The following is a 13,037-nucleotide window of genomic DNA, read 5'->3' on the forward strand; positions in this document are numbered from 1 at the left end:
TATTGGCTCTTACTTTCAGCACTCACTCCTCAGTTGCTCTTCCTGAGCTTTCTACCATTGTCCTTTGGACCCTCACAGCTGATCAGGAAAAACTCCCCAAAAAACCCTTTAACGGGGAAAAACAGAGGGTCGTATGCTGTAAAGCCCTGTGAGGCAAACTGTGACTTGTGCTATTGGGCTTTATAAATAAAATTGATTGATTGATTGATTAACAAGCGTAGTTGTCGTCAGCTAGAATAATCTTGAAGTTATATTCATCTGCACTGCCGCCTCTCTGCTGCTGTCTGACTTCACTCTGTCGTGTGTGTGAGTGAGTGAAATTGTGATGCAGAGTATGCCATACACAAGATGTCGTTTGGGCACAGATGAATAAATCCAGCTTTACGTTTGGTTCTAAGGAACCAGAGCTTTTCACTGCTGCAGCGCTCTGTGGAAAAATTCCACAGTTATCCTTTAATGTTGATTTCATTTTAATTTTAGAATTTTTAATAGTGAGGAGACTAAAAAGGGTGTGATGGGAGTGTGTGTACTTCTGAAATAATGTTATTAATATTGTACTGATAAAAAAAAGGAAGGAAATCTGTAGAGTGCTGCAGAGCAGTGCTGGTAAACTGGTAATGTAAGAAAATCAAACAAATCTTTAAAAATTAAAATGAAAGCAAAGACAAAGGCCTCAATGGAACTTAACGAGATAAAAATGAGAATAGTTTATTGAGGAGGTACAAAAAGTTCATGTACTCAGAGGAAATCTAAAGACGTAGACGAGAAGTTAAAGAAATGAATAATAATAAAATGACAAACTGAAGTGATGAATCAGCTGAGTCTCATTAAAGGAATAATTCATCTGGGTTGAAGAAGAAGAATTGATGAACGTGAGCTCAGTTATTATTAACTACGGAACCAGTGTCTCCCCCTGCTGGAGGTCACGTGTCACTGCAGCTGTGGGAGGAGCAGGGTGTCCTCCTTCACGTCCTCAGACTGACTCCTTCATCAGCAGGGTCACTTGACAGAGAACACACTGGAGACACCAGGCCGATGAAGATCATGTGAGGTGGTCGAAAGCTCCAGAAACAAGCTCGGTGAGTAAATACTGTAACTACATGAAGCTCAGAATACTCGAGTACTTTTACTGCTGATACTTTTACATGATTAAACAGACTCCAGGTCAGCAGGAGGCGCTGTGGAGCAGCTGCAGCGTTAACACGGATTGACTGAGGAAGTGTGTGTGTGTGTGTGTGTGTGTGTGTGTGTGTATGTGTGTGTGTGTGTGTGTGTGGTGCTGATGCTGGAGAGAAGATGGAGCAGAGGAGGAGGAGTAGGAGCATCCTGCTCGGCTCCGGACAGAAAACAACATTCAGGTAAGAAAACAAACAAACAAACATCAGAAGCGGATCAATCAGCTGATCGAAGCGGTCATCGAACAGGAAACTGAAGTGACGTGATGCTGAGGGCTCGGTGCGTCGCTGTGTGTGTGTGTGTGTGTGTGTGTGTGTGTGTGTGTGTGTGCGTGTGTGTGTGTTGGTGTGCGCGTGTGTGCGCGCGAGGCCACAGGCAGGATGTCGGATCAGTAGAATCTCACCAGGAAACGATCGATCAGATTTATTGTGTTTGATCAGAAAACAAATCGTGTCGCTGCTCCGGTGGATCGGCTCAGCTGTCCGGAGGCTGACAGCCGCGGAGCAACGTTAGAACAACGTTAGAAAAGGCCCGACGGGAAATGGAGGGGAGGATGAGACGTTCAGGTGCTGGTTTGAGGGTGGGACTGAACACCGCCGCTAGTCTGATCATAAAGAAAGGAAAGTGCTCACAGCGTCCGCTCGGTATTTTCAAAATAAAACCAGTACTCTGATGCAATAAAACATAGAATCTAATATGTAAAAACTTAAGAATATGTTATACAAAAATCAAGATGTGATAAAAACCTGCTGGTGGTTTGTTTACAGTGGAGGAATGAGTTGAAGTCCCCTGAAAATAATTACTGTGATATACAACAAATGATTAAAATCAAGTTTATATAAAAACAAATAATTTTTAAATTAAAGCTGCTCTTACCTTTCTGATGATACGTGAGTGGTTACGTCAGTCAGAGGCCTCCACGTGGGGAGGACAGACAGGACGCTCGGCCAATCATTGCATTCAGTCCAAATGCAGTGATTGGTCAGAGTTTTCTTAGAACCATATGAGAATAGTATAATTATGAGTTTTTATCTCTGGTGGAATTCACTTACATTTTAGTGTGCTATCAGCTTATTAATAGCATTTTAACCAAAACAAAGAAAAGCGTAACATTTCCAGAAACGTAAGTGTTGCTTTAAAACAAAGGGCTGGTTAAAAAAATAAAGTGCTCTTGGTTATTTTTAAGGGTGGCAGTGTATTTTAAAATCTCTTAAAAATGCATAGTATTATGAAATATAACAAAAACAATTTTAGAAACAAACAACATTTTTGAAGATTAATTTTAAAATAATTCATGTGGTGTGAAAACAAGCTGTTGGTTTCTTCGCAGTATATCTTGAAATTTTGTAAAATGTATACAATACAGTAATATACAATAAAATATAATTATATTCTGAAGATAGAAAATATCAAGATAGTATAAAAAAACTTGTGTGTTTTTGTTGTGTAAATACAATTTATAAAAAATATATATAAAATGCTTTATAAAAAGATAATTCAGAAAGTCTTGAAGTAAATACAGTAACATTACTATGATGTGCAGCAAAATATAGAATCAAATATAATTTAAAAAACACTAAAATTTAAAAAAAATAATAATAATAAATCAAGGTGGTGTCACAACATGCTGGTGCTCTGTTTACAGTGGAGATATACTTAAACCCCCATGAAATAAATACAACAATATACAAGAAAATACAGAGTCAAATATATAAAATTTAAAATAAAATTAAGGTTGTAGAACAACGTGGTGGTAGTTTGTCTACAGTGGAAGATTATTTAAAAACTGCTTGAAATAAATGAAATCAACCAAAATGAAAGTAACTACATTGTGAAGGTAAAATATTTGTTGCATTCACAATAAAAGTAAACAGGCACTTACAATAACAAAAAAATAATGTGGAAGTAACATTAGACAACTTTTCATCTAGCTAGCGCATTAGCTAGCTAACGCTGCCTTTTTATTAACCCTTTAATCAGTACAGAATATATAGAGTGCTGAAGTCACGCCCCTTCCGGTGAAGCTCATGGGATCTTAGATCGGAAAAAATATGAATGGCAGTGAATGAGGAGAGAAATGTTATCTTTTGATCCCGTTTGAGTTGCGACATGAAATCCAAATATGTCGTTAATGAATTTAAAACATAAATTTTAAGGTCAAGAAAGTCATACTTTGTGGTAAAACTGTTGAGATATAAGCTTTTGAAAAAACGTAATTAGAAAAACTACACAAGAGGCGGTCGCGTATGTGACGTCATAGCTTTGGCTCGCTTCCTGCAGCTTGGAGTGACTGCAACCTGGCACAAAACACACAGACATCTTCAATCATAAATCGATTAATCATAAAACAGTGGAATTTCAGCGGGGAGGCCAAGCTGCAGGAAGCGAGCGAAAGCTATGACGTCACTAATAACGTTAGCTAATGTTAGCGAGCTGAGTGGCGACTAGCTCTGATTTGTGCTGCAATGGTGTGATGCATAACGTTATACGTTAAATTCACACGTTATTCCATGACTGACTGGTGAAACAAACTTCAACACAACAAAGGTTAAACAGAAAATAGCTATGTTTCCATCCAAAAGTGATTCGAATCATTGGGAAATGTTTCCATTAACATCAGGACAACCTGACATTTTAACATCTAGGGAACGTTTCAAAACATTTCCAGACCCCCAAAACAGGATCCTAGAATTTTTTGGGGACCAGATTTTGTTAGCTGGGTACTGGGGTCATTTCCTCTGTTTAGTTAATTAATTTTAGGTCCTTTCACAGAGTTTGTGGAAAACTTGCTGTGTTAACATCAAGGGAACTTTATGCAGGAATGTTCAAGTAACCTTCCTAGAACATTTGACTAACCTTCCCACAACATTCTGGAAATGTCACAATTACGTTAGGAACACCTGACATTTCAACATGTAGGGAACGTTGTGCTGGAACGTTCAATAAACACTCTCAGACCCCCAAAACAGGTTCCTATAATGTTTTGGGGACCAGATTGTGCTACATGTGTGCTCAGGTCTTTTGTCTCTGCTCTGTTAATTAAGTCATCGCTGTCACACAATTAAAACATGTCATGTCGACAGCAGCTGGTGGCTCAACCATAACAAATACTGACGTGCATATTTTGATAAATACATGATATTTTACTGAGAACGTTCTCTCCAAAGAAATGACATCGCAAAGCACTTTGTGGCCGTTTGTGTTGTGATGCTCACATTAAACACACTGTCAGATGGACGAGAGCAGAAAGAGCGGCGTGATTACAACCTGTCCTGTTAGTGTCAGTCAGTAGCCATGTTTCCATCAGCCTGTTCAGATGCACATCTAGAAGTATCGCATTGGAAAATTATGATGGAAACGCCAAAATTCAAATTAAAATCCCCTGATTCGCACACACTAAAACACGCTCGCTTTAGCCGGGTTTTGGTGGATACGAAAAAATGTTAATTCGCAAAACGGGGGATGGAAACAGTTATGTTCGAATTAAGTCTGACGTAGCGCACCTCTCTCCATGGTGATGTCCACACTCCGGGTCGGGAAGGCGGTAATGCATTTACTGCTGGTTGCCAACCGCCAGAAAACGTAGAAGAAGAAGAATGCGAGACTTGTTTTGTTTCCGGTTCTGCGGAAAACTCGCACAAGTTCGTAGTTTTCACCAAAGTCCATACATTTAAAGTAACGTTATTGTGACATTCCCAGGACACTGAGGGAAGGGTAGTCAGATGTTCTAGGAAGGTTACTTGAACATTCCTGCGTAACGTTCCTTTGATTTTAAAACAGCAAGTTTTCTGAAGTGGATTTAACATTGTAGTGACATTCCCAGAACGTTGTGGGAGGGTTACCGTAAAGGCAACGTTTCCTCAAGGAAAGTTACAGAAATGACTCCCGCTAAATACATTACTCAATGTTGTTATTAGAACATCTTGGAGATGTTACATTTAACAAAAGCGTTGACACAACATTCTTTGAACGTTGTGTGAGGGTTACTGAAATAGAAACCTGCAGGGAACGCTCTGGAGTTTCAGTATGGGAATCACATGAGGCACAGCTTAAATCAGTATCATTTTTTAATTTAACACAATAGCCTAATAATGATGATAATAATAACCCTTTAAGATAACACTTTTCAAAATAAAGTTATGCAGTCCTTTACAAATAAAGTACACAATAATAAAAAATATTTTAAAAGTAAAATAAAAGTTTCAAAGTTAAACACTGAAGGAGCAGAAGGAGCCACAGATGAGGAGGATTGAAATAAGTGAGATAAAACTGAATAAAATAATTTAAAATAAAAACTAAAATAAAAGTGGAGAGAACACCTTTGTATATTAATACATATATTAACATGTTTTAAATCAGTGATCAAACAGGTTAAAGTGAATTTAGGTCACAAACTCTGTGAAAGGACCCAAATGAAGAACCTGAGGTTGAAGTTTTATTTTGAAAGCATTGACCGGATGTTGTGGTTGTGCGGGATGACGCGTGTTTGACGCTGGTGGATGCGGAGCTGCAGTGCGGACAAACAGGCTGGAGCCGGAGAACCTGACACCCACAGACCGCCTCTGACAGCCGGCCCGGGTCAGCCTCACACGGGTTCCTGGATCTGGTTTTGTCCCGGGTTTGACTCCCGGATCCGGTCCAGCAGGAGGAGGATCAGTCCGCATCCTCCCATCCTCCTCCTCCTCCTCCTCCTCCTCCTCCTCCTCTTCATCTGCAGCAGCGGAGAACTGGAGGAGGACCCGGACCCGGACAGCAGGTTTTCAGGAGCGCTCGTGGACTTTCAGGGATCTAGTTTTTTGTGTCTTTGTGGAGCCGGTACGTCCCGCTCGTGCAGCGGGTCTGCTCTGCACCGGTCGGCCGGCGTGAGGACGGAGCCGGTCTGCTTTGATACCGGGGACCATTAGAGGAGAAATAAATGGTGGTTTAGTCCTGCGGGAGTGTGAGGCCCAAACCCCGGCCCCCCTTTAGAGGAACGGTGGGTTTTCTGGACCAGGACGTTTTGTGCCGAAATAAAATCCCAGATGAAGATTCCCAAAAGGCGGAAAAGGAGCGGACGGTGCGCCAGGTAGGCCTGATCCGGCCCAGGTCTGGCCCGGACCTCAGAGATCAGTGGGTGTGTGAGTGTGTCCCGCAGTGATGCGTTAACGGAGTGTATCGATCCGTGTCACAGATCTTTGATCAGAACGTGGCCTGATGATCATTCAGGACCAGGACTGATCCGGTTTGTGTCTCTGTACTGATCTTTAATTCATAACTCGGGTCAGTCCGGGCCAGATTTATTGATCAGCAGGATGCGATGGTGCGCATGCGTACAGAGCCCCCATGACTGTGCACTGCAGAGAGGAAAGATTCAATATGGGTGATGCAGCGAGAGACGGGGGGGGGGGGGGTTAAACCTGGACCAGAGCGGAAGTGTGTCACTGAAACGTTCATTCACTTCATTTAGTGTTACGAAAATAAACCCAACCCACACACTGACTTTTTAATGTCGTAAATTTTGACCATTAAGTAAAGCTCATGTTTCTGATGAATCAAATATTGTTGCCATAGCAGCAGCACAGTGTAACAAAGGTGATGTCTGCAGCTTTACAGTCTGCTGTGTGGAAGAACGTTTGTGCCAGAATATAATATTGAAGTAATTTTATTCAATGACAAAAACATTGAAACAGCTGATGACAGTAAATAACAAACAGATAAATAAATATTCACAAAGTAAAAACTGTCAGGCGATAAAAGAACTCCCTCAGTTTGATATTCATTTCTGACATGAATGTTGTTTATGTGCTGATAATTTGATTTCATTGTTTGTTGTCACATTTGCTGTTTTAATATTACAAATATTGATCATAATGAAAGTAATAGATTTTTCTGATGAATCAAATGTTGTTGCCATAGCAGCAGCACGGTGTAACAAAGGAGAAATATGCAGGTTTACAGGTCGATGTACGGAACAACTTTTATGCCAAAATCCAATTTTTAAATAATTTGATTTAATGACAGAAAGAATGAAACAGATGATGACAGCAAATAACAAACATCATATTCAGATAAATAAATATTCACAGAGTGCAAACTATCAAAAAATAAAGGAAAAGTCACATCCTCTGAAACAATTAACTTAATTTCAGTTTAATATTAATTGTTTATCTGCTGATAATTTGACTTCATTATTTGTTGTCACATTTGCTGTTTTTAATATTGCAAATTTTAACCATTAAGTAAAGTCATGTCAAACTACAAACATTATTAACCATAAAATCTGATCAGGTTTTGGACCTTGTTATTTTTACATTGCTTAGTGCATTGTGCTCTTACTACCACTAGATGGCACAAACAAGTGTCCCCGAATGAGGACAACAAGACTAAGTTAAGCAGAATGAGGTACAAGGTCCATGAAACCCAAAATGTCACATCCTCATCTGAGGACGCAGGCTCGCAGGCAGTGTTTGCATTTTTACTTTTTCTTCCTTTGACACATTTTGCAGTTAAATGTGTGACCTTTTATAACTCTGCTGATGTTTCTGAGCTGCTGGTAATGAATATGAAACTGTTCTGTGTTTGTTATTCTCTCTGTTTTTCCATCTGATGTCAGATTCACCAAAACACGTCAGTTTGAGCTCCAGTCTGATTGGAGCTCCCCTGTCTCAGCCAATGGGAGCGCAGCTTACTGATGCAGTATGTAGACTATGGCGCTAAACCTGCCACTGGGCTGCTGTTTTGGATCGGCATTCTCCTTTCCTTCTGCTATCTGCGTTACCGTTTCGAGCCAAGAACTTAGACGCTGAAGAAGCCAAGTTTTGACCAAGATTTAGACCGTTAATTACGACGTGCTTGCTCGGTTCCTTCGGTAAACTGTTGTGAAGACCCACAACAAATGAAACGACTTGTGAACGCACCCCAAAAAAGCCCAGACTCCATCTTGCAAGACTTTCATGTCCAATGTTGATCCATTGTTGACACGTTCAGTCGGAGTTGATTTGCCACATCTTTTAACTCAGCAGCAGCAGTGCCAGAGACAGTGGCTTCACTGATGTACCGCTCCGTTCCTCTTCAAACAAGCTTCTGTGATATCGTTGTAATAATGTTCTGCTCATACAGCCAGCAGATCGTCTGTGGTTTTAATGGGTCCAGTGAGACTTCCTCCAGAGCTGAAGTACAGTGAGACTTCCTTCTTGAGCTTCGATTATCAGATTACGTTTGTCTGTTTTATCACTGTTGAATCACAAGTTGAATCACACGGTGACAGACCACTGGTGATGTTTTTGTGGTGTTTTCTTTTGCGGAGCCATTTTGATGACTGTTCACCTCCCCACATGCAAATGTTCCACCAAAATAAGTTCACCCCCAGCATTATTTTGCAAGAGCACCATCACTACAGTATGTCCTGAGTTTAGCTCCGCCCAACACAACTGTTTTTGGTTTAAAGAAACAAAAACAAACCAGAGCATTTTAGACAATCTGACGCTGCGGAGGTAGATCTGCCTGCACGAGACGATCGTCTGAGGAGCAAAATTTATTCCAGCAGGTGCACTAAAGTGTTTTGGTGAGTCTGGCTTCACATGGAAAAAAAATAGCAATAAATAAAAGCAGTTGAGGGCGGATGATATTTGCTGTCTGAGGAGCTGAAGCTGTTGTTCTTTAACCTGCTGTATTAAGGCCTCCTTACTCCGCCCCCCTGTGATGTCACTGTTTGAGCCTGTGTGTGCAGGCAAGGAGGTTTAACAGAGGAGAAGTCCCGGCGTCATATCACGTCAGCATTGGGGTGCAACACATGGGCAGTGAAATCTGGTCTGCAGCAGCCGAAAGGCTCAATAGCTGGTTCAGGGTCACAGAACATGGGGGGATGCTTGATTCATTTCACCCAGGCGCCTGCAGTCGGCCTCGGGTCGGAATATTTTTATATGAAAAATAAAGACGTGGGTGAGAGTAACAAATATGTAATTATTGAAATAGCCCATAATAAAAGTCTATGAACAAACGCTTCCTCTCTGCAAACGTTCCATCATATATTGGCCAGCATCAGTTAAATGTGCCTTAAAGTTCTGTCATAGCGTGGTCACCCAGAGAGCACCTGAGCGGACACCGTTCCTTTATATCTATGCCGTCTGCTGTAACCCTCCAACAGCTCCAGTCACATTGCGCATGTGTCGTACCCCACAGCGCCCATGGGGTCAAAGAGCGTGTCCCAGCCTTCATTGAACAGCCCTGTGTGCAGGTCGGACATCCTCCTCCTCCTCCTCTTCTCCTCCCTCCTGGTTAACTGTGCCCTCTGTTTTGGCTTGTAGGCTAACACAGGAACAGGAAGGGTTTTGTCCCGCTCAGGATTTGTTGTAAGCCGTCAGGTTTTCCGGGAGCTCAGAACTATGGTGAGCTCTGACTGACTTCATCAGATCAAAACTGGAATGATGCAAACCTGGCTTCTGGCAGAGCACCCCCTCCCCCCCACTCCCTCCCCCAGTAACAGTAAGGGTAGATTTGTAGGCGAAGAAGAAGAAGAAGAGACGAAGAAGAGCAGCCTGAGGTTTGAAGGTAGAGAAAGTGTCTATCAGGATGTTTGACTCTGATCTGCTGCTGAGACGCTGCTGGGCCTCACAGTTTCTCTTTTACACTGAATAACAAATATACTGTCAAATTATCTGCAAACTGCGTGTTAACATATGGTACAATATCGTACCGCGTGTTAACATATGGTACAATATCATACCGCGTGTTAACATACGGTACAATATCATACCGCGTGTTAACATACGGTACAATATCATACCGTGTGTTAACATACGGTACAATATCATACCGCGTGTTAACATACGGTACAATATCATACCGTGTGTTAACATATGGCACAATATCATACTGCGTGTTAACATACGGTACAATATCATACCGCGTGTTAACATATGGCACAATATCATACTGCGTGTTAACATATGGTGCTGGCTAGCTTACGCTGTCTGCTTTTTAACACCTTGATTATAACAGACTGTAGTAACGTTAACTTACTGCTCGTTTTAGAAAGGACACCGCAGGAAAACACGTTCTTAGTTTATGTTAACTTACAGCCTATAATGTGTGTTCAGATCAGTTCATCTGAACCCAGGCAGGGAAAATAAAAGGTTCGCTAACATTAGCAATATAGCTAACGTAGCTAGCACATTAGCTATGGTTGATTGCTGACCGACCTGGTGACTCTATAACTTTACTGTAATATAACTATACTACACTATAACATATGATACTGACTATGCAATATTATACATGCAAACCAATTTTTCTATAACGCCATGTACAAAAACTTTATCATACCAAAGCACACTTTATATTAACACACTAACCTTCATTATGCTACACTTTTATGCTAGTGTACAAATACCATATAGTTATAGTATACTGAACTGCACTATAATACCATACATTGCTTTTGATTACTAACTGATATTTTGCTATAGCCTACTGTGTTATACCACTGATTTCTTTTATGCTAACATGCTAACAAGACGATTTATTTTTGTTACAGTTTTCGTCAAAGACATTTTTTCACTTATGAAAATCAGACAATAACTAAATGATATGTAATATTAACAAAAACTTTAACAGAATATATTTTATAAACAAATAAAAATGAGACTAAAATGTGAGGGAGGGACGAGTTGGGAGGAGATCCAATCAGAACTCATCTCTTTGTGTGGTAGAAAGGTTGAATACATATGGATAATACTGATATACCCAGGAAGTCAGCGAGATATGGATAAATTTCACATTTTACATCCAAACCTTAAAGGGAAATTTCGGTTTATTTCAACCTGTCTCCTATCATCCTAAATTTGTTTCAAGTGACTAGTGACATAAAAATAATAGTTAGCATGTTAGCCGTTAGCCTAGATACAGCCGGGGCGCATAGTAGCGTCAGACCTGTTAAAACGTAAGTGAACGGGCAACCTTCAAGTGCAAAGTTAGTCCACTAAACAAGCTTTTTTCCACAAAGACCGCCTCATATCGTTAGGATAAATGTCAGAGAACATATAGAAAATGACATGTAAACGTGTTGTCTTACCTTACCGGTGTGCTGCCATGTTTGTTTACCATCTAGCTCTGCTTTCCAAAGCGCGGCCTATTATATCAGTTCTGATTGGCCGGTTGTCGGCCGTCCTGTTTTAGTGTATTCAGAGAAACTCTGTGGTCCCACCCTCTGCAGTGATTGGCGGCTCAGCAGTGTGTTGAGGCCTGCAGCAGGTTTCACTACATCTCCAGTGTTACAGTGACTCCCAGCTGCTGGTCGCTGGTCAGCTGATGATGATGACGATGCTGCTGGTGGTGGTGATGCTGCAGTGTAACACAGCTGTATCACTGCAGGTGCAGAGAAGCCTCCTCCCCTCCTTCCCAGTCCGTCCAGTCCTCTGACAGAGCTGGTCTGACTGGAAACACAGCGGACACTCTCCATGATATCTGCAGTCCGCCTGAGCTCTGCATGCACTGGTGACGGCCCGTGGCATTGCATGCAGAACAGCATGCTTTGGGGACTGACATGCATCACTGTGAACTTCAAGTTTCCCCACAAATCCACTGAAAACTGACGACCATTCATGGCAGACATGTTGCATCAGAACAGTTCAGCTGAGGTCGACCACCGGCAGAGCGCACCGACAGGTGGTTACAGGTAGATGTAGGTTGAGACAGCGGCTGTGAGAGTGATGCTCAGAGATTAACAGGATCAGCAGAGCTCCAGTACAGTGATCAACCCAGTTTGAACCAGTCATCACATTATTTACAGGAACGTACAGAAGTCTTTGTAGTGTCCCAACAAAAAGGTCAAATCAGAAAACCCCTGTAAATTTGACCAGACGGTCTCTCGGCAACAACCACTGTGACCTCAGATCGACTCTCAAACTATGTGAAGGCCTCTGGGACGTATCTCCCTTGTAGTGGTCTTCTCAGGCAGAGCTCACTCCCAGGCTATTTGCTCCCTGACAAGCTCCTCCAACTCAAATCTTAGAAAAGTCTTTCCAACCTTTGACCTACACTCATCCAGCTTCCCAGTCCAACCATTTCATTTATGGAGCTTCTTGGTCGCGATGCTCGACTTGGGAGTGTACGCCACCAGCCATGCTAAACCCAGTTTCAAAGCATTTTTTGACAAGACAAACCCTTAAAAAACAAAACATTCTCACCCCAAGTCGTCACATGTCGCTGCTTTGTCACTGGACTTTGACGTCAACATTTTACGCACTTGCTGTCCTCCTGCTGTTGATGTCCTGCTGACGCCACCCAGCAGCACACCATGCCAAAATGGCAATATTTGCGAACAGACTGAGATAACAAAACAAGTCTTTTCTCACTGCGTTTCAAAATGAATCTGGCGCCCCCACCAGGGAGAAGAAGGCACAGCAGCGGTGCGTCTCTTTAGAAAATGTGCTGATTCAATACCAAAATGATTCTTTTTTCTACCAAAATAAACTTAACTTCCATAAACTCTTCCATAAAGGTGATAGACCTCTCTGATTCCTGAAGCTTTCAATATTTCACAGATATTTTCCTCTACGTTTTGGCCTCTTGTCCACATGCAGACAGAGTTTTAGACAAGGCTGTTCCCAACTCAGAATGACGTCAGCTGAATTAGATTCAGCCGTTTAATACAGATATTCGATGATTTGTTTTTTTTCCATATAAAGTTTTAAAGTTTGATCGGAGCTCAGCGGGACGTTCAGTGTTTATAGCAAACAAACTAGCTGCGCTAACGACGCTAGATATCATGTCTGTGAGGTGATCATGTTATCTCTGAGCCTTATGGTGGAAGGTTTCTCCTCCTCTGTGCCGCTGCATCACGTCTGCAGCTGACTGTACCACAGAGTAGCATTAAACAGAGT

At 41.7% G+C, this 13,037-nt stretch overlaps 1 protein-coding gene across 2 annotated transcripts in view; it reads left to right on the plus strand.

Moving 5' to 3' along the window:
* Positions 1-1,243: 1,243 nt before the first annotated feature.
* Positions 1,244-13,037, plus strand: part of ttbk1a (tau tubulin kinase 1a) — a 79,051-nt gene continuing 67,257 nt past the window's right edge. Inside the window, exon 1 of one of the 2 annotated variants that reach the window (XM_033624753.2) lies at positions 1,244-1,358. The gene's annotated coding sequence lies outside the window, so the exon portion shown is untranslated. Of the gene's footprint in view, positions 1,359-5,668; positions 6,242-13,037 lie in introns of those variants that run through there. The other variant, XM_033624754.2, reaches the window with a different exon arrangement.

This window comes from Epinephelus lanceolatus, chromosome 3 (genome assembly GCF_041903045.1).
Source record: "Epinephelus lanceolatus isolate andai-2023 chromosome 3, ASM4190304v1, whole genome shotgun sequence".
NCBI lineage: Eukaryota > Metazoa > Chordata > Actinopteri > Perciformes > Serranidae > Epinephelus > Epinephelus lanceolatus.